The sequence below is a fragment of the Carassius auratus genome, chromosome 28 (genome assembly GCF_003368295.1).
Source record: "Carassius auratus strain Wakin chromosome 28, ASM336829v1, whole genome shotgun sequence".
Taxonomy (NCBI): Eukaryota; Metazoa; Chordata; class Actinopteri; order Cypriniformes; family Cyprinidae; genus Carassius; species Carassius auratus.
This window is the reverse complement of record NC_039270.1, coordinates 21727953-21750267: the sequence shown is the minus strand read 5'-3', so window position 1 is coordinate 21750267 and position 22315 is coordinate 21727953. Positions and strand designations below refer to the sequence as shown.

Genomic DNA, 22315 nt, shown 5'->3' with positions numbered 1-22315 from the left:
CATCTCTTTGTAATAACTCTCGTGAGTCACGATGAGCTAGAAACCGTAAAATAGGAAGCTAGTAACAAGCAAAGGAGAAAGAAAGAGACAAAGAGAGACAGCCGTCACACCAAAGACAAGACAAACACTACTGGAAAATGCTGCTGGTGTTGTGTTGCCATGGCTATGTTACCATGGTAACAACAGGAAGTGCAGTTCTACCGATTCTTTTTTGGCGCTCTAGCAGGAGTGGAATGTTTACCTCGAAGAACACTGCTGAGGATCAGTCTACCGTTCTGTACATCCTCGGATAAACGTTTAATGGTTAGTACACTTTGAACCTAAGTAAAATATTTAGAGCAGGTTATTTTTTTGACTGTATTGCTTGATTTCTAATGTATTTCCCTCCACGATATCATTCCTACCCTTATAAAATACCCGTCCAAAATGAAAAACAAAATGAGAAAATAATAATAATAATAATAAAATTCCAAGGCAGTCTTGTGTGAAAATGCATCATTTTCATAAACTCATTTTCTTTTCTTTTATTTGCGTTTGTCAAATACAGGAGGACTCATGTACAGATGAGGGACAAGTAGAGAGAGAGAGACTGAAGCAACTGTACAATATTTACAGAAGAGAGAAATAAGCAAACCTCCAAAATAATAATAATAATAATAACAATAATAATTATCATAGTAAACAACCAACAGATAAAAAAAACAAACAGTAAACACAGACATTTTGCACATTTTAAAACTATTACATCCCTCTGCACCTTTGTGTTTTCTTTGAGAAAACGAACACACACCTCTTTTTCCGCATTTTTCTTTTAAAGAACAAACAGAAAGTTTTTATTTTATTTTTTTAAATACATTTTTCTTTTGCTCTATTTTTTGACAAAAAAAGGAACTACACACTGCTTTGACCCCGCTCTTTTTATCCGCCTTGTCCTTCAGCTTAGGGGACAGAGAGAATAGGGGGTTACGGGTGGGCCATTTCATGTACACCCTCATAAAACATGAGCATTATTCAAAATAATAACAGCAAAAAGCCTCGGCTTTGGGAGGTAACCATGTATAAATGTCCATGTATAAATAATACAAATCATAATTGTTCATAATACATATTTATATGTAAGAGTGTGCATGGAACATAGCATTCAAAGCTCACCTCTGCTGACCAGTGAGGTTTTCAACCCTGTTCCCTTTGGCACTATCTTTATTCGTCTCTGTGCAGACAACTGTCTTTACACAATCTCGCGCTTTAGTTTTTTTTGTTTTCATACCGTCTCCCTGTGGCTCCCGTCGCAGGGAGCTGACACATAATGAAAGAGAGAGGAATGAAAGCTTTACAAAAACATTTTTATGTTAAAATGCAACAGCTTAAACCGCCAGTGGCTCTTACACATTCTGCAAAGGAAAATCTCATTTTCCTGCAACCTGGAGGTGCACCGGTTTTGTTTGCGAGAGAGGAGTTTCTCCCTTCTCAAAACAGGACGTGCTAGGAACGTCGACAGCTGAATCTTAAGCCTTGGTGCTGAGCGTCAGCAGTTCAATGAAGGAATTGAACAGCGTCTCGAGCCAGCCCTGGTTGGCCATGCACTGCTGAACCACCTCCTCCTGACCTGGATCCTCCTCCGCTGCCTGTTCTATGCTGTCCGTCTGAGGAGGGAGAAAGACAGGCGAGGGCTTTTACGGGCTAGTACACGGATACAGTGTTGCTTTTCTCAAATAAGCTCATATTTCCTCATACCTCTTTTTTACAATGCAGAAATGTGTGATATTTGTAGTGATGGAGAGAGTGATAAAGACTGTATATTCGACAAGTCTCTGTCGACAGCTTCAGGTCCTGCCAAGCAAAGAGAAATCTTGAAAATAAATGCCTGTAGGTTTTTGTCATATAATGCAATAGAGGTAAATAAAGTTAATTGTAAAGTTTTGTTGTGATACAATCTGAAATCAATTCTCTCAACCAGCAATATAATATTTGCCGATACCTTAAAACATGCTGCGATACTATTACAATTTGATTAGATTTATCCCACTCCGTGTGGATACTGAGGATAGAACAGAAGAATGCATTGCAAAATGGCACTTCAACTGCTTAGTTTTGGCTCCACAGAACAAAAATGCTAAATAAACAAATGTGTCCATCATCTCATACAGTGTGCTGTTTTATAGACAGGTTGTAGCAATCAAATTTTTACTAAATGAAATTGACAGTAGTTTGCAGATACTAGCATGCTGGTTTTGAGTGAAATTACAAATTAATATAGAAAATACTGTGTTGGAACTCTTGAAAATACTGAATGGTAATTTGTCATATATAATATAGGTAATAGTTAATTGTAAAGTTTTGTTGTGATACAATCTGAAATCAATTCTCTCACCCAGCAATATAATATTTGCCGATACCTTAAAACATGCTGCGATGCTATTACAATTTGATTAGATTTAGGGGCCTATGATCGATATAATGATATTATTTTACACAACCACTTACATTTTTATTAACCAAATGCAACTATAGTTTCACAGTCAAACAAGTCAAGTCATCTTATTCATTTATAAAAATATATATAGATTTTTATGCATTGCATTGACATATCATATAGTTACTCATTTGATCAATGCATCGTTACACCCCTATAATTCAACAACATTCATTTTTTCTAGGTATTTTTTCTAGGTATTCTTTCTTACTAAATGGCTTATTTATGTGAGAAACAGTTGTGTATAAAACATGCCTGCGGTTTGGGAAGGCTCCTCTTGACTCTGTTGAGGGTTTTACGGTTGTAACTCTCTCCACCCAGGTGCACTTTAACCGCTCCAGAGTCTAGGGGGTCTGCTGTCATTTGAGGGAACATGTGCAGTGCCTCCTACAGAATGGGAAAGGAAGGAGAGTGAGAGACTGCCGGACATGCTCCTCACAAAACACAAATCAAGACATCTAAAGTACTCAGAAGAAATGCATTTGTGTATCACTGAAAGCCAGGGTCACCTGATGCTGTACACTCATGTTGACCCTTCTTAAAAGCCTTCGTTTCTGTTCGTTGAGGATACTGTCAATCTTTCTCATGGGTGGGAGATAAAGCTCATCTGAGGACAAAAGGGGAGGAGCCAGTGGTAATGCATTGGTATTGAGTAATTCAATTAAAAAACACCACTACTTAAGATTCACGTTTAAATGATTATAGAATATATGCATCTTACATTTTTAACTAGTTAATATTGAAATGGTCCTACAATGTGATAATTAAATGTATAGTTCAGTCATGAAACTCTAGATGGCGCAGGCTGACGGGTTGTTAATGTAACTGATGATATTCAGAGAGTTAAACAACTTGGCACAAGCTGATTGGTTCATTACTGCCTCACATTAATATGGCTGGCTAGCATTCACTTGTGATTCCTGCAGCGCCCTCCACCTTCCCCAGCTCCACCTGTATAGATCTGCTGTGGGTTATTTTATATGCTATTTGTGCAGCAGCAGTATATCTTAAATACTCATGGCACCGTATCTCCGCATACATTGGCAGTAGCAAGTTCCTGTACTTGCAGCAGCAGCGTAGCAGATCTATTCTGCCAAGACCAGTTACATTAACATTGTCATATCCATCACCATGCTAAAATCTGAGTTGTCATGATTGAACTATAAATATTTAATTTTCATTTTTAGGTTTGGGGGTGGGTTTAAAAAATATATATTTTTGTTTTGTTTTATTTTGTAAACAAAAGCACTGAAAACAAGTTTTCTTTTCTGGAAAATTTTACTTTTTTCTTTTAATAATTATTTTATGCATATAAAGTAAGTTTTAAAAAAAATGCATTTATTTGAAAATTAAAAACTAATTTGTAACTATATAAACTTACTTTTGATCCAATTAGCTGCTTTTTTGCTGAATAAAATTATTAATATCTCAATAAAATTTTAATTTTTGAACCGTAAGAATTAACTAGCAAAAGAATTAGAAAAATGCTGTTTAAAATAATGTTAGATGCTTTTTGCAAATTGATCTATAGGCACAGGTTTAATCACTGCTATAATATGTTCATTCTTCAGATATCTTTGCATTTAGGCCTGGAAAGATGACATCAGTGGCCTAAAAACTTAATTTAATGGAACTTACATTAACAGCCTTCATTAGTCACTGTGACTTTCCACTCCTCTTTTCTAAGCATATTTTGCTTGTCATGATTTTTCTAGCCTCACTTCATTGTCCTCTCTCTCTGCCTCCTTTACTTTATTAAACTCGTTTCATTATTCTCTCCATCCTTCTCTCCCTTATCCTCCACGCATGCACTTTGTATTGAACCTAATGATGTGCACTCACCGTTGGTGTCCTCAAGAGCTTGGATCATGTCCGGGTCCAGAGCAGTGCTGACCAGCATCTCTACATAACTGCGGAACATCTCTCTCATGGCTCGACTGTTCATCCCACTCCGTGTGGATACTGAGGATAGAACAGATGCAGAACACATTGCAGAACACACTTCAACTGCTTAGTTTTGGCTCCACAGAACAAGAAATGCTAAATAAACTAAATTCAGTGTCCATCATCTCATACAGTGTGCTGTTTTATAGACAGGTTGTAGCAATCAAATTTTTACTATATGTAAAATTGAACAGTAGTTTGCAGATACTAGCATGCTGGTTTTGAGTGAAATTACAAAATTAATATAGAAATACTGTGTTGGAACTACTGTATGAAAATACTGAATGGTAATACAATGTACTATATATATATATATATATATATAGTTGTACTGAAAGATTACCATATTTACAAATCACGGTTTTAACATGGGACTTCAAACCATGGTACCACCATTCAAAAGTTTGCGTTCAGTAAGATTATAATTTTGTGTTGTTGTTGAAAGAACAGAATTATTTTATTCAGCGAGGATGTAATACATTTTCAAATGTGGCAGTGTTGTTGTTTTTTATTTGACCTTCTCTTCATCAAAAATCCTGAAAAACAAATTAGCATGGTTTCCACAAAAATGTATTTTTTGAGCACCAACAATCTTTTTGAAGGACTGGAATAACGGCTGATGAAAATTCAGCTTTGCTTTCACACAAAAAATGCATTAAAATATATATATATTTGTTTTTTTTTTAAATGCAATGATTCATATTATTAATGTTTTTACTGTGTTTGTGATCAAATAAATGGATAAGAAACTTCTTTCAAAAACATTTAAAAATCTTGCTAACCCATCTAAAGTGTAACACTGAATGAAGCTGCTCATAGCTTTGCATAATATTGGAAAACCACACACACACAGTATACTGCACACACATAAGCAAGCCATACACACCTTCATCCTCACTGGGCGGGTCAGGGGAGGAGTCGGAATCAGATGAAGAGGGCATTTCTTTAAGCCACTTCTTCCTCTTTTTAGGAGGAGGTTCTGCCTTTACTTTCACAGGTCTGCTCCTCGTCCTGTCAACCCTCTTCTCTCCCACTCTTTTCTCCTCTTTGACCCTCCCCCGCTCCACAACGGCAGTTCTCCTCTCCAGCTTCTCTTGAGTTTGTCGCTCTTGGAGCTTCTTTTCCTTCTCTTGCTCTTTCTCCTTCTCTCGTTGTTTTTCCCTTTCCTTCTCTTTCTCCTTTTCTTTTTGCCTCTCTCTCTCCTTCTCCTTTTGTTTTCCTTTTCTTTCTCTCTTTGTTTTTCCCTTTCCTTCTCTCTTTCCCTTTCTTTTAGTTTCTCCCGCTCTTTTTGCTTTTCAAGTTCCCTCTCCCTTTCCTTCTCTTTCTCCTTTTCTCTCCGAGATTTCTCGATCTGCTCCCTCTCTCGTTCACGCTCCCTTTCCTTTTCTCTTTCTCTCTCTTTCTCCTTTTCTTTTTCCCTTTGTTCCCGTTGTCTCTCTCTGTCTTTCTCTCGGTCCTCTCGTTCCATGCGAGGTGGAGTCAAGCTCCGTACAGGTTGTGGCTTAGGAAGTGTCTGGCGTCTGGTAGAAAGGAAAGACATTCATCTTAGCAACAACAAGATACTGATAAAACTAACAGTTCACCTGAAATTAAAATTTTGACATTATTTACCCAGCCTTGTGAAGTTTTAAACCTGTATAGTATTGTTTCTGTGGAAATCAAATTCTGTTATGCTTTAAGCCTAAGCCACAGGTTGGAAAACAAATGTCCTTAGCTTTAGCATATCTCCAGATCACTTATCATAACGTCAGTATTTTATTACGGAGCTGCAGCAGTTGAAAGATTATTAATGAATAAATACTTAAACTGTGTTGCTTTCTCACACAAACCTATTGTGTGAATGCAGATGACTTTGAATATTGCTAATGAGTCAGATGGACTACATTTCTGCTACTTTTTTTGTGTTTCATTAATTTTTTAACACACCTAGGCCACTGTGAATTGTTTTATGAAACAAGCTGTTTGAAGATTCTTCAAAAGAACTCTTTGATTGACAGTAACTACTGTATTGACGGCAATATAGCACGGGACAACAATAGCTCCAGAAGAGCATTTAGAGTGAAATTACCTCAGTGTGAGACTGGGCCGATGCCAGGGTTTCCGCGAGCACACTCGGACATAATCCTTTTTATTCACATTCTCCAAGAATTTGACATATAAACGCTGATAACGCATCTTTGCATCTCCAAAGTAACCCAAATACTGCCAAAGAGTGACAGAGGACAGAGAGCATGAGTTTCAAGAGGTGGTGTAGTGTTACATTTTCATGAAAGCCATCTAAGGCCTGCTATTATTTCTTATCAAGTACAAAAACACACTCACATTACTGGTAGCACAAAACTGCCGCTGTCCATCTTTGATTTCAGGAGCAAACTTCTGCAGCAGAGCTTTCTGGACCCTCCAGATCGGAGGAGGTTCTCGTCCGGTCTGCAGCGCCAGCTGAGAAAAGCAATGAGAATTGAGCATCTAGTTAAATTGGCAGTAAATAAAAATTAATTATTTATCTATTTTGTAAATGTATGTTGTAGATCTTATTGTGGACGATTCATCCATGCACATGCTTCATTTTTTGACATAACTGGACCTTTCACAGAAACAACAGACTGGTGATGTATACCAGATTTTTCCAATCATTTACTCTGCTTAACCCCTGCCCTTCCGTAATCAATTCTAAGCATACATTTTTCACTGAAACACCGACATTTCAAGATTCAACCATTGATCTCCAACCCTGTTCCTGGAGAGCTACCGTTCTGCAGACCTCAGCTCCAACCATGTTCCAACACGCCGGTCAATAATTTTCAAGTAACCCTGAACACTTTGATTAGCAGGTTCAGATGTATTTGATTGAGGTTGGAGCTGAATTCTGCTGGACAGTAGCTCTCCAGAAGCAGGGTTGTAGATCCCTGATACAGACAGAATCAAGTCCCCACCATAATTCTTTTCTTTTCTTACAATCTATTTCACTCGTATGTACATCGCACTACGGAAGAAAATATCTGTCACTATTTCCGTTTAATTGCGACTTCAATTATTAAAAGGATAGTACATCCAAATATTATAATTCTGTCATTCATTACTCACCTTCATGTGGTTGCATGTGTGACATTCTTTTTATGTGTGACGCAAAATAAGATCATTTAAAGAATGTTGGTAACCAAAGAGTTTTGTTAATTATCTTCTAGTATGTTCCACAGAAGAAATCGAGTCATGTAGAACTTAAATGAGATGAAGGTGAGCAATAATAGAATAATAATTTTTGGGTGAACTATCCCTGCAAAAAATCTACATATCAATTCTACACACAGAAATCTACTTAAAAAAACAAACAAAAAACAAACAAACAGGAAATTTTACCTTAAGAGTACCAATATCTTCAGTGCGCACCACAAATTCATCCCTCTCTCTGAAGATCCCCTCCCCCCCACTCTCACTGTCATCATCCTCACTCTCTCCGGCGATGGCCGTGTTGGACTGTTTCTTAGCCAGGTGCAGTGAAGTGATCTGAGGCGTCAGGGCATCTTCGGGGGTGGGGGGTGAGGCCGGGGAGGGCTGGGGCAGCTCTTCAGGAGGAGGCGGGGAGGGGGACGGTGGGGGTGTAGCAGAGGGGGGCAACGTGGGCGGAGGAGGGGAAGGAGAGGGGAGAGCAGGTGGAGAAGGGCTGGGAGGCAGGGAATTATGCAGTGGTGGCTGTTGCTGCTGCTGTAGATTCTCCTCCTCTTCTTGAGATGGGAGAGGGGAGGGGAGAGACAGAGGAGGAGGAGGCAGAGGTGATGGGGAGGAGGAGGTTGGGGGAGAAGGAGAAAGAGATGGAGGAGAAGGGGGTGCAGGTGGAAGCTCAGATGGAGTGCCTAAAACAGGGAATACGGTTGAGGAAAGAAGAAAATAATTAATATTTAATTGATTGTAATATCTGACTGTAGATATGTTAATATACTCACCATCAACCTTGGGAGCACCCAGCATTTCATACTCGGGCTCTTCTTCTTCTTCCGGCTTGCCCTCCTCTATCCTTATCTGATCAGCTTCCTCCTTCTCACTTCTGTCTTCTTCCAACTCCTCTCCTTCCTCCTCACATTCAGTTTGCCTGTCTTCTTTCTGCTGTATGTCTTCATGTAGCACCTGCACAGGTTCTTCCCATTCCTCACCCTTGCCTGGAACATGTGCCTCCTCCTGCAGGTCGGGCCTTGAGAGCGAATCCAGCTCCTGTGACGTGTTTATCTCATTCTCAGGTTCAGTGAACGGGACAGACTCAGGTTGTGGGAGTGGAGGGGGTGTGTTAAGAGACACCGTTTGCGGAGTAGGCGGCGATGGTGTAGGAGGAGGTGGAATGGCAGCGAGACTGTGGGCCGTGTCATAGAGGGCAGAAATGGCAGATGAGATGCTCTTCTGCAAGTCCTGGTTCTTACTGACCGAGTCTTCTTCGTCTGAGGAGAACGACGGCAGGGTCTCCAGGTTCCTCTTGAGCTCCTCGTCAAGTCTTTTACAGGGGGAGGGACAGTTACTGAGACCCAGGCTTCCATCACCCTCGTTCTCTCCAAAAGGGGGTGGTGGAGGAGGAGGTGGTTGTGGGGATAATGGGCGGATGCCTCCCTTTACTGAAGAGGAATCTGTGGAAGTGCACCCATCCACAGGTGGAGCTTCAGTGCCCGGCTGTTTCTTCCCCGTTTTCAAGAAATCCAGAAAGGAAGTTATAAAACCCGACTTCAGCTCTGAAGATTTCTCCTCTGTCTGTGAGCAAGAGGTGCAGAGCAATGAAAGATGGCAAAATACAAGCAAAAAAGAGTTGAATAGCATTGAAATTTTTACACAGAAGGCAAGTATAGTAAAAAAAAGGGAAAGAAAAAGAAAGAACAACCAGAAAACAGCTTATAAATCAATGACAAACTGTATTAAAATGTACTTCTTTAATAAACATCTTTATATTATATAATCTCTGTAGTCCCATTCTCTCACTATAGGTGTGTCAAGAAGGAGGTAAAACACCTAACTGAACAGCAGGGTGGTTGATGATGGTTACTATGAATCAGTAACCTTAGCAACAGCCACCCTAGCAACAGCGCTCTCCCTTTCTTTTATTGCATTTTTTAAGAACTCAGTCATCAGAGGGGCCTGCCAATCATCCTAGTCTATGTAGTTTGGTCCCTCTAGTGGCAAAGTGAACACACTGAGAACAGTGCTTCTTCTGTAAAATAATTGCGTGTGAAAGAAATCCAAATGCATTTAATATAAATAGGTTTTCTATCAGAATTACCCTGATCTAAAATAAGACTTGATGACTTACTGAGCCGGAAAGCTTCTGCATGGTGGCCCAGGCCTCTGGGGTCATTTGGTCATCCATGTCTCCCTCCCAGGACATCTGCAGATACATAAATCATAAACATTGCATATACATTCATAAAGAAATGGCACATATCTACACATAACACCCTAGACTGGCTCTTACACTCTTCTTTCTAGACCATTTTGTCATCATCTAGATTTTTCTGTATTTGGAAAGATCCTACTCAGGTTTCTGATCATCTCCTCATAGTGAGTTTGGTCGCTGCTCAGTAAGTATAAATCCTTTTGAATTTGCATAAATCATAATTGATTTCACATGCTGCTTCCCACCAATCCCTTCTACTGCTGAATAATATTGTTGAACATTGAAATGCACAGCTAACAAAAATGACTAAAAATCCATTTAAGAAATTTTAAGAAAAGAAAAGAACAGCTTTAAATAAAAAGAACAAATTTAGCAAAGCATTTTGCTTTGGAAAAATTAATCTATCACAGCTGCCAACAAGGCCTGGCAGGTCTTCCACAAAATATTTGACCTCCTCTAAACTTGCCTCTAAATCTGCAGGTCATCTGAGGACATCAAAAAGATCCAATATGAACAAGCAAATTGTTTGTTATTTTTTTGGACACATAGTCTGCAAAAAGTGAGATAGTCAGAACTGATTTTATGGTGTATCTTTATGCAAATGTTTTAAAGACACCAATTTATCTTTATAAGGATTATGAAAGGGTACAGACATTGCAACAAATAATATCCTAAAATACCACAGAATTGCCATTTGCTCTACATTTTACATAGAACATCTGTAGTTATTTAAAAACAAATTTTGCAAGCTAAGACTTACCTCTTGGGGATTCTGCTTCATCCTTTCCTGACCATAGCTCATATCATTTCTGTTCATATCCACACTGCTAGTGGGTCCTGGGCTCAAACCAAGAGATGGTGCAGATCCTACTGAACCATCAGACAAAACTGGATCTGTACTAGACAGTGAGTCTGTCCTCAATAGGGAGTCAGATGAGGGCATAGAAGGAATAGGGAGCTTAATCTGGTAGAAAAACAATTAAGTAATTAATTAAGTTTTTACTCAACCATGCTTTTGCATTTGTTACAGTTTCATTGATCCATCATTCCCATAAACATAATTCTTCCCATTGGTGCAAATCATAAACATTGACTTACTTTGATTGGTTTGATGGGTTCCTGGTATTGTTGCTGAGGCTGATGCTGTACAAGTTGTTGATGGTGTTGATGAAGTTGTTGTACTTGTAGATGCTGCTGTTGGTGCATATGTTGTGGTTGGTGTTGCTGTAGATGGTGGTGCATGTGCTGCTGTAACTGTGGTTGATGATGGAGGTGAGGTGCTTGTTGTTGGTAATTCTGCCCCTTGTTCATGTCTCTGTGCATTTCTAGCATTTGATCATCTTTCCTTCCACGCCCTCTTCCTCGCCCACGGCCCCTTTTACTCTCTCCACCAGGTCCCATCATGTTCCTGCAATAAGGAGGCTCGGGGAGAGGCCGAATACGTGGCCTACCCCTAGGTCTTGGTGGACCTTCACGTTTAGGTTTGGTGGGTTTCCTCCCCCTTTTCTTTGGGCCATCATGTGGGAGCAGCTGTGGAGGAGGTCCAAGGGATGGGTACCCTGAGGGGTTGCAGAAATCTAAATCACCCATCAAAGGACTTAAACTGCCAACTCCTGAACCACTTCCAGACTTTCTGCAACTGGAAACAAGATCAGGAAGCAAGTCTGGAAGACGTCTGCTGTTTAAGCGGATGTCAGCTGGAACATCTGCTTTATCCTCGTCATCCTCAAATTCATATTCTTGAGCATAGTTCTTCTTAGCCATTGATTGGGCATTAGGGTCTTTTCGCTGTTTAAGGAGGTGAAATGAGCTTGTTTTCAAAAGCTTTTTAGGTCTAGAGGAACAAAAGATTGGTGAGGTGAGCCCTGCTGTGCCAGGACCACTACCTACACCTGCAGAGCCCATCATTTTGTTTCCAATTCCGTCCACTACGTGTCCCGTGCTGTCCATCCCAAGGCCTGGACCCTGAGACTGAATTAAGCCTAGTTGTTCTGTGTTTACAGTGGATGGGAGTTCATGTGATTTCAAGGGGTCTAGATCTAAGTGCATAGTACCATTGCCAGATTCAGACAAGCTGTGACAATACTGTCCGTACCCCTGATCACCATGATGACCCATCATGTCATATGTACCTCCCCCTCCACCACCTGTAGCTTTAACTGCATCCATTCCATCTTGTACTGTTCCACGTGCCTCTGGCACTCCATCCTGACCCCCTTGTCCTGCACTTCCAACTCCCCCAGTACAACTTGCCTTGTAGTCCTCAGAGCAGAACATGTCCTCCATCCCTGGAAAAAAGGAACGATCCTCTTCTTGGAGAAGAGAATCTGGGAAACAAATAGATGTCAGTGGCATGAACCGTTGTTGCTGCTCTTGGCTTTGACCCTGATTCTGAGTTGTTTTTCCCACAGGGCTACCAGTGTCATATTGATGCTCTTTGACCTGATCCAGCTGTGGCTCTTGTTCCCTGGGCTGGGACTGGTGCTGTGGAGGTCCAGAAGCTGGTTGCATGTGGTGAGGGAGCTGGTGATGATGTTGATGGTGAGAGTGTGCCTGATGGTGGGAATGAAGGGATGGATGGTGTGAGGCCATATGATGCAAATGAGAGGGGGTTGACATGCTCAAATCGGACTCGGACAAGAAATCATGAAGCTCTGCTGCTGGTTGTTGAGAGTGGTGGGACAGATGGTGTGAGGACATCCTATGTTGTTGCTGTTGTCTTTGATGATCAGCAGTGCTCCCATCTCTTGCACCCACTCTATCAGTGGGCAATGGCCCTTCCCGACTGTTTGTCTTGGAGAGAGATCTCTCTAGCATGTCTAGTGGTGAAACAGAATTTTGACTTGATTGGCTTTGGTTTCGTTGAGCCTCATGTCCAAAGTGGACCTCCATAGTTTGGGACTGGAGCTGGAGTTGAAGTTGAGAGGCCTGTGGCTGAGTGTCTACTCCTCCAGAGCCACCAGTACCTAATCCCCCATTTGGTCCAATCATGGCCTGTTGGCTCATTGGGTGTTGTTGTTGCTGTGAGGGGGTCTGTTGGTTGTCCATCTTGTTCCGAGTGGTATGAGAAACGACAGACTGGAGAAGGTGAGCCTGGGAGGTTTGCTGAGATGGGTCAGGTGGAGAATCCATTAGCCCAAGGGAGGACTGGGTCTGTCGCTGCTGCAAGTCTGGAGTCTTTCGTAGGTAGGGTATTTCTGAAGGATCCTGAGCTTTCTTAATATCTATATGTGAGTGGGACATTGAATGGGGGTGAGAGTGCTGTGAATGCTGAGGGTGTTGTGAGTGCGATGGGTGAGGAGGGTGATGTTGATGTGTTTGATGAGTGTAAGGGTCTCCTCTGCCATAGTGGACCACTGAACCTAGGGAGTCATGTTGACCATGGGATTGAGTATGTGACAAAGAATCAACTGCACCTCGACCTCCAGTTGCACCAGCTCCAGCAAGCACTCTATCAGACTTAGTCTGCTGCTGCTTTTTCAGAGACATCTCCAACTGGTTCTCTAAACCTGTGCCTGGACCACAAGAGCCAGCAGAAACTGAAGCCACATTGTTGGTGGTATTATTAGCCCGAATAACACTCTGTAGATGATAACGTTCTTCAGATGCCTTGTTCAGATCATATGCAGAGAGAGACTTCCCTCCATCTCCACTCTGAGAAATGGACTGGGACTGCGGTTGTTGTGAGGCTAGTTGCTGAGCTTGTTGAGAATGATGCTGGGAGGGATTGGGTGCTGGACTCTGTGAGTGCAATAAGTGCTGAATCAAAAAGTCATCCTCATCTTCTTCGTCCTCTTCTTGAGATCTTTCTACCCCAAGCATATCAGAATCAGACTTTGATTTTGGCGGTGTTGTGTGATAAGACTGTGTTTGCTGGGGTGGCACCCTGTGTCTGAGTATCCTTGTGGAGAAGCCAGGAATGCTGGGGAAAGAACTGAAGATAGGTACTTGTTGCCCCCATTTCCTCCAGGTGATTGTGCAGGACGAGTTGGGGCAGGAGAGTGCAGACCTGGGCGAATTATTCCAGAATTACTTGACGGTGAAGGACTGGAATCCGGGATGTGGTATGATCCTCCACCACTTGCTACACTAGCACTACCACCACCTGAACCACCCACAACGCTTCCTGAACTACCTGATCCAGATCCGGTGGTACTGCTTGTTGTACCAGTTCCACCTCCAGACACCATTAGTGCAGGTGAATGTCCTGTACCACCATAGCCAATTGAGGGACTCCCTGCCCCTCTGAGAGATGGTGGCAAAGATCCATATCCTGAATCAGAACCATAGACAACCTCAGCTGAAAATGAACGCCCTGTAGCTCCAAGATTTCCATAAGCTTTTCCTGACCCCCCAAGGCTGGAACCAAGATCCTGAGCCTGTGGAGAACTGAATCCTCCATATGGCTGGGGCAAGTGAGAGGTTGGTGGCTGGCTTGGTGAATATGACTGTTGCTGTGGTGGGGTTTGACCAGCTGTTGGCTTCACGGGAGCAACTGGAGAGCCATATGTAGACAGGCAAGGTTTGGGTGGCTGCTGCTGCGTAGCAGAGGATGACACTGTTGGTGGTGGAGGTGGCGGGGGTTGTGGTGCTGTCTGGGGTGGTGGTTGCTGCCTTGAGGGTGCAGAAGAGGTACTGGATGAGACATTAGGATTAGAGGCAGAGGAGGAAGAAGAGGAGGTGGAGGAAGCTGAAGGAGGAGTATGAGGGGTTCGAGATGAGGAAGATCCAGAGGAAGAGTAGCCACTACTTGAACTGGAACTCTTTCCTGTTTTCCCAATACCACTACCCGAGCCAGCTGAGGAGGAGACCGAGGAGGAGGTGTACAGGGGCTGGATAATAGGACGATATACCTGCTCTGATCGGGGAGAGGGTTTGGGGTCAGATGATGGGCTCTGCTCACCCAGTGGGCTACAGTTTATGGAGGAACCATGCCGATGATGGGATATCTGCTGGTATCCTGATGCACCACAACTAAGATAGTGTTGTAGGGGATGAGGTGTGGAAGAAGATAGTTGAGACTGTCCAGGAGAAGGTCTCTGGTAGTGCTTAATCACACTGTCTTGCCTGGGGATGGCTCTTTCCTGGGACTGTGGTGGTTGAGAGTGTGCAGAAGAAAAGACAGAGGAATTGTAGAGTTGAGAGGACTGATCCTGCAGTTGTGAGGACAGTAGGTTAAACTGAGGCGGTAAATGACGTGTTGAAGAGGATGTAGGTGCTTGTGATTGAGGAGCACTAGTGGGCTCTTGTGGCCCTCTATATGAAGCAGTCCCACTCTGTGAAGACAGAAGACGGTCAAAGCCAAGACTTGACTGGGAGGGTGTTTTAATGTGTAGCAAAGGATCATGTGGTGACAAAAGACCATTGGAAGTAGGACTGAAGGTAGGTGTGTCCTGCAGAGATAATGATGGGGTCACTCCAGGGAAGGAGCGCCCTGAGAAGGATGCAGGGTGCTGATATGCTGACAGAGCAGAGGAAGAGGGAAATGAGCCAGAGCCAGGTAGTGCACCAGAAATGAATAGCTCTGCAGGGGCTGGAGTGTGCATTGCTACAGCAACAGAGAGAGAAAGCAAAGGAAAAAGAAAATGATCCAGCAGTTAGTAAGGCGATTCTATATATTTATTTATGTGTTTATAATTACATAATTTTCTATTCAATAACTCACAACACTAACCAGTTTGCCAAGAGGGGGTACGAAATTGGGAGAGAAGGGAAGAGGCAGAGGGGGGTGGCTGAGCACCTCGGGATTCCAAAGCAGAGATCAAGTTCATGACTGAAGCATCTGGTCCTGAGGGACTGGCATGATGTAGTCCAGTATCAAACAATCCTGAGAGCCCTGTGAGAGATGATTATTAAAATAAAGTCTAACAGTGCAGTGATAAATCAAAGCAATTTCTGAAGAAATATGTTTTTATGCGCTGTCACCATTATACTCAAACAAGCTGGATGAATCAGCAGAGGTTTCCCAGTCATTAACTACTTAATTTTGTTGACCGTACCTAAGCTCCTTCCTGTGCCCCATGCTCCGCCTTGTCCAGAGGTGCCTGGATGATGATTTGTTGCATATCCTTGCAGCGGGTGTGGTGTGGCATAAGGTTGACGGTGGAGGAGTTCTGCGTCTGGATGGGAGGATCTGGAGCTCCCATAAACCAAACTGAAAGACAGATAATTCAAATAACAGAGGGAATTTTACAGGAAAAGACACAATAATAAAGTAATTGTTTACATTTTATGCATAATGTAAAATTTGGGCATATTATAATGTGTGTGTGTGTGTATATATATATATATATATATATATATATATATATATATATATATATATATATATATACACACACATATTCTAAAACATATATAAAATATTATAACACTCATTATATTATAACACATTAATTTTGAATAAGGCAATCAAATTGAATAAAATATATTTGCGCCATGAATTAATTTTGATTATACAATTGATTTGGTTCACTGTTTGTTGCTAATTTAATAGGTGTTTTGTAATGTATTGTTGATCAATTAAAAAATAAAGGGTGCAAGTATTAAATTCCACTAATTATCTAATTAAATAATCACTAATTTTATAATTTTATAATAAGCCAAATTACTGTACAATCCAATTATAACTTTTATGTTTTTGTGTGTATGTTACTTTTTACTTGCTCAAACATCAACCACTTGTTTTCTTCATTTAAAAGTAATTTTGGAGGACTAAATCAAACAATAACTCACTGTTCTGTATCAAACGTCAGCCATGTGACATTTGAATGCATTTCATTGCAAACCCCCACCCCCTCCAGTTCAGAGAAAAGTCTATACTCATACTAAATCCCTGTATAGGGTATCAGTTGACCCAGCTTGGCTTTATCCCTCGCACCATAGCCACACGCAAATATTAGCTCTTTAATCAGCCTACTCACTTCCACATCCTCCTTCAAAAAGAGAGCAGGATCTGATTTTGACACACTATCTACAACAATAATAACACTAACAATCATAGCATAGCAAATCATTCTCAATATTGCCTTCTCTCTCTATAAATTGGGCAAACATGTTGCTTCATCTATATGCAACTTATGAATGACTAAACAATTACATTATTTATTTTTTTACCTTGTCTTACATTTAACACCTCTACGCTTCAAGATGTGCAATGATACCGAGTGTAGCTCAGCATTCTGATTGGCCACTCTGTCTGTTGCCAGCCAATCAACTGTCTTTTGCAGTCTTTGCAGACTGTCTCTGTTGTTCGCCTTCATAGAGACTGGCCAGTTCAGTTGACAATGGCGGTTAGGATGTTGCTGAGGTAAGACACAGAGCACTCATTGATAAAAGCCCTCCACTGACTGAATTGCCTTGGTAACCCCCTCCCCTCCATCCTCAACAGGCTCTTAGTGTGAGTACAGCTCAGTTAGTCTAGATCCCTCTCACTCGGAGACCAGAGTGGGAAGCCACAGACACCACATACTGAGTGAGCGCGTGGTGAGGGGGTGGGTGTCATTCAACAGAAGCAGTGGAGTGGACCAGAAAATCTATTTTAAAACCTATTAACGAAAGACCTTATTCAAACCTACATCTTCGATTGTACTGTAGTATTCTAAGAATTACATAAATAAATCTGTCCAATCTATATGCACAGCCTCACATTATATGCTTCCCAATTGAGTCCGGACAGGACGCAAGACTAGATTTATGTTGTCATTCTCCATTAAATAGACTCCTGGGCTCTGTATAGTCACCAGAATACGCATCTCTCAAAAGACCGTAATAAAAGTGACAAAGACAACTGATGTCCATCCTGAGGGGGTTCCATCTGGGAGCATGTCCATCTCTTTTAAAAACACCCTCATCTTGGAGGCACAAGACTCGCGTAATTAACTGGATAAAGGCTCTAATGAACTGGGTTAAACATTTAAATGCATGAGTGAGAGCGCACATCCCGGCTGCCAACTGCTTCCCTGATTGTACCTCTGGCATAATAGATAATATACAGTGTCATGACAAAAGTACCCTTATGATGTTTTGAAACATTGCTGTTTCTGTTTGATACTGGTTCTATTGATAACTACATTTCAGGTTATGCAGAACAAGGCAAGAATTGTAGATAAGCTGAGTCACTGCTTTAAAAATGGTTAAGAGTCATAGTAGTAGGCTACCATGGAAAAAAAGCCCCACGTCGCATTTAAAAAGGACCATCAAGTTATGAAATGGATATTTTAAATAAAATAAAAAATAAACACATATGATGAATCCCGACAAGCAAGTGCTGCTCCTGCAACTGAATGTCTTCTCATCATGAATAAATAATGATCATAGCATCAGTACTCTCTTCAAATGTGAGATCCATGTACATGAAATAATTATTCTGTGCAACCAAAGAAAGCAGTTTCACTCGTGGTAATGTGAGGTTTGATAAGAATTAGACAGTAATTGGCTCTTAATCCCAAAGAGGCAGCGCAGAGACGATCAGGGAATAGATGTTTAACTTCACAAGAATAAGGTAAAATGAAGGATATTGTACAAACAGTGGGGTTCAAAAGTATGAGACAACTTTGAGAGTCTATTTTGATTTTTATTAAATATTCTTTTATTACAAATTAATTCATTAGTTTTTATTTTTTTTATTTATCCATGCACATCTTTAAATGAATTTGCACTCGTCATTTTTAATCATGAACATGAACTTTTCCTTCCCCTCCACCTCACAACAGCATCTCTTCTCTGATCACGTGTGCACCGGCGTGAGGGCTGGACAATAATTCCTCCCTCCAGCAACCTGTCACTCATTTGCGATCGCAGCAATTAAACAACAACAATCAACTATCCACTCAATTAACAATAGACAAAAACAACTCCCGTCCAACATTTTTTCTCAATCGACAAGTCATTTCACATGAATGTGAATGTCACAATAGGGAAGAGAAGACGGTTTCTGTTTCATGCTGAATTTAACAACAGCAGGAATGAGCAATAGTTTTGATTTTTCAATTTAATTAGTGACCTACAATTACATTTTCTTTGTTTTAATATTATAACATCTAATTGATATTACAATAAAAATATATAGGGACTCAAATCGATTTAATATATATAAAAAAACATGTATGTATTTACTATTTCATTTTTATACATTTCGATTTTTATACATTTGAACTATTTTACATCTACTAATTTCTTCCTCTTGGTCTCTCCTCTCCTTTCTCACCTTTTTTCATCATGCTGTCTTACACCTTCAGTCAATCAATTCATCTTGTTAAACCTCTCACCTCCTGCCATTGTGCCTGTTCTTGAGCTTATTGAGCATAATTTGATAATGGAGGAAAGAAGAATAATAGGGAAAAGGCGAAATGTGAAAAATAAACTAACACACGGAAGGAAACCGGAGAAAAAACAAAGGGAAGGGTTAAATTAGAAAGCTTGATTGAATTCACTGTACAAGACTGCTCCTAATTACATAGGCAGTAATTCAACACAGCCCCCCCCCCCCCCCCAACAGGTGCAAAATGTTTACAGCCTGATGGGGAACTCAGTCACGGCCATTAATCTCCATTAGGACTGTACAGATGTGTGTGCTGGATGTATGCTGCCCTACGAAGGACATAGGGCCTGGGGAACCTTGTCATCATGGAGTATGCCTTTGTCGTCTTCACAACCAAGATTCAGTGTGCAGAAGTCTTGCTTAGCAACAGTGCTATAATTTTATAAGCTTATTCTCATTTAATATTAACACATGCAACAACATTTCTTAACATAAGATCCAATATTGCCAAATGTGGTGTCCTACACAGACCCTATAGTGTCATTTTATTTTATTTTATGCTAATTTACCACTTCCCAGTGTTTCATCATTGCATAATAGCTATGCTTCCAATGACCCAAAGCAGCAGTCTCACTATCTAATATTCTTTCAAAAGCAGAAGCAATTTTCGGAAAACTACAAGAGAGAAGATACAATACAAAAGCATTTTATTTCATTTTATTCGGCGGGTGCATTTCAGCCTCTGCAGCAGCAGAAGCAGCACTGAAGCTTGTCCATCATCATAAGCCTGAACTCCTCATTAAGATTCTGGATTCTATCAATCTGCCTAGGATTCTACAGAGATGCTCTCGAGTCAGAAACACAATATTAAAGGTTCCGACAGAAAATAGAACAATTTCTCTTCAGACTGCTAAGAATCAGCCAGAGATACAGTGTTGCAGAATATCGGGGGAATGTTACATGTTAGAAAAACTCTGACCACACACAGCTTTTGTGCTCCTTTTGTAGGAGTGTGATTAGAATTCTTCATACATACACACAGGGGTTTCCACACATCTAGGGATGATTGCTCAAAAGAATAGCCCCATTGTTGTCCTGTCATGTAAGAAAAAAGGAGCCACTCCAAATGTGTTGCGATGAACAAATTATGAGATTTCTTGACACATTATGACAGAGACAACAAATAGGCACCTGAACTTATTTGCATATGTGTGTAAATAATAATAATAATAATAATAAAAAGGATTAAATACAACCTACAATAAATTATTTATTATTTAAAGCAGAAAAAAGTCTGCAAAGACAACTAATAGATTGCATAGAATCCACCGTATCGCATAATACACCTAAATTATCATAAATAAATCAAATGTCCTAACATTTCACTTCGTGCCCATATAACAATAGGCTAAAGTATGCTGTAGATGTGCACCCAAGTGAAGTGTAGGCAACGACTGACTCCATACATGCAACGCGAGACACTAAAGCCACCAAGAATGATTGCACGCGCGCTCTGTAAGCTGCTAAGATTGATTTGGTTGTCACGGCGACTGATAACGTACATAGCGGTGCGCCTTTGAACTGTAAGTAGGCCGCGAAAATAGGGAAACACGTAACTAACGTAGAGCACGACGCCGTCACAGTCCCGTTTTCAGGTAGCAACAGAATATTTCATTGACATTTAAATATTGCAATGCAACACTTTCTACAAGGATCAATCCTTTTGAGCAAGCTTATTTCCCCCCGCAGAGATTCAATGGCTAGTCAATGTGAAACTAAGCTTTGTCGGGTCATTTTATTAGTTGTTTCAGATCTTTGTGAATAATAATAAAAAAAAAACATAATGCAGTTAAGTATTTATTGATCGTGTTTTCTGTGGGTGGGTTGCATATACGCTTGCAGTGCGTCTTACGTCTATGTTTACAGTGTGCACGTCTCGGTCACGCTGTAATTTCACTGAGGAGCACTACACACTATTTGGTACGTTGCCAAGAGACTAGTAAACGACAGTATCCTCAACAACATATATGGTATTTTTTTCTATAGATTATAACTATATGCTATGAAATGTTTTTTTTTTTATATTATGAATTAATATTAGAGGTTGTTCATACACCGTTTAATATACAGCAAATGTTGTGACTTGTAAACGAGTACATGTTGACCGTAAGGAACTTCACCTCTGAATTTAGTCATTTAACGTTCAAGTAAATCTAAAAAAAATTATCTTTTATTCATTCAAAATAAAACCTAGTCGATTTACAGACAAATACGCGTACGTACAGAGAAAAGCAGCATACAGTAGCTAGCGACCATTTCATCCCCCAAAAATGTGATTGCTCCTAATTGGTTGCCTCCAAAATAACGCTTGTCAACGTGCGTTTTGCGCCACGCATTACTCACTACGCCGAATTGGCGTGTATTTAAGCACGGCATGCAATGTCCAGTTCGGAGAGCTTCCAAGCCAGAAGGTTTGATTTTTCATTTTTGATAATACGCTAGCAAGCTAGCTAGCAACATCATCCCATCCCCCCTCTTTTCGCCCCTCTCCCCCTTTTCTGTCTCGGTCTACCTTCCGTATCACGCATTAACTCTCAATCGCATTCCTTGCATTTTCAAGACACCCCCTCCTCCTTCAGAAATGACAATACTGATGGCTGTGCGTAGAGCCAGCGACAATATAACGCATGGAAGTGGTGAATGAACACAGCACTGAGAGCGAAAGTGGGAACATGCAATGCATTGCATTGCGTCCGTCGGCATGGGCATTGTTACAGCCAGCTAGGCATATTTCTGCATCCAGTGCATGGGAGAAGTGTACTTGCACAGGCGCCTTACCTTGCCTTCGCCGATCTCTCGTAACTCCATCCCGCTCCAGCGCCCAGATCACCAAATCCTGTGCCAGGATAATTTCTATCCATTAAAGAAGAGACAAGGGGTGAAGATGGAGAGATAGACAGGGGGAAGGGGAGGGAGGTATTTCCTAAATTCTAACACACTATCTCTCCCCGTGTCCTTTCCTCTGCGCTCAATGTCTGTTTATCTCTCCTGTTTCACAAGCAAGTCCTCAAGAATAGGACCAGCACTGAGGGGGAGAGGAATGGAGGGAGGAGGAGAAGGAGGAGGGGGAGATGGAGGATACAGGGGGGAGGGAGGGGGGTGAAGTATTACACCAACCACCGCCACCTCAAAAAATCCGGTTTCTTCCTCCCCTCCCCTCTTTTGCCCTCTTATATATCTCGATGCCTATTGTCCTTCGTAGCAGAAA

General features: G+C 41.1%; 1 pseudogene; it reads right to left on the bottom strand.

Moving 5' to 3' along the window:
- Positions 1 to 509: 509 nt before the first annotated feature.
- Positions 510 to 21968, bottom strand: LOC113047142 (proline-rich protein 12-like; annotated as a pseudogene).
- Between the last annotated feature and the right edge of the window lie 347 nt (positions 21969 to 22315).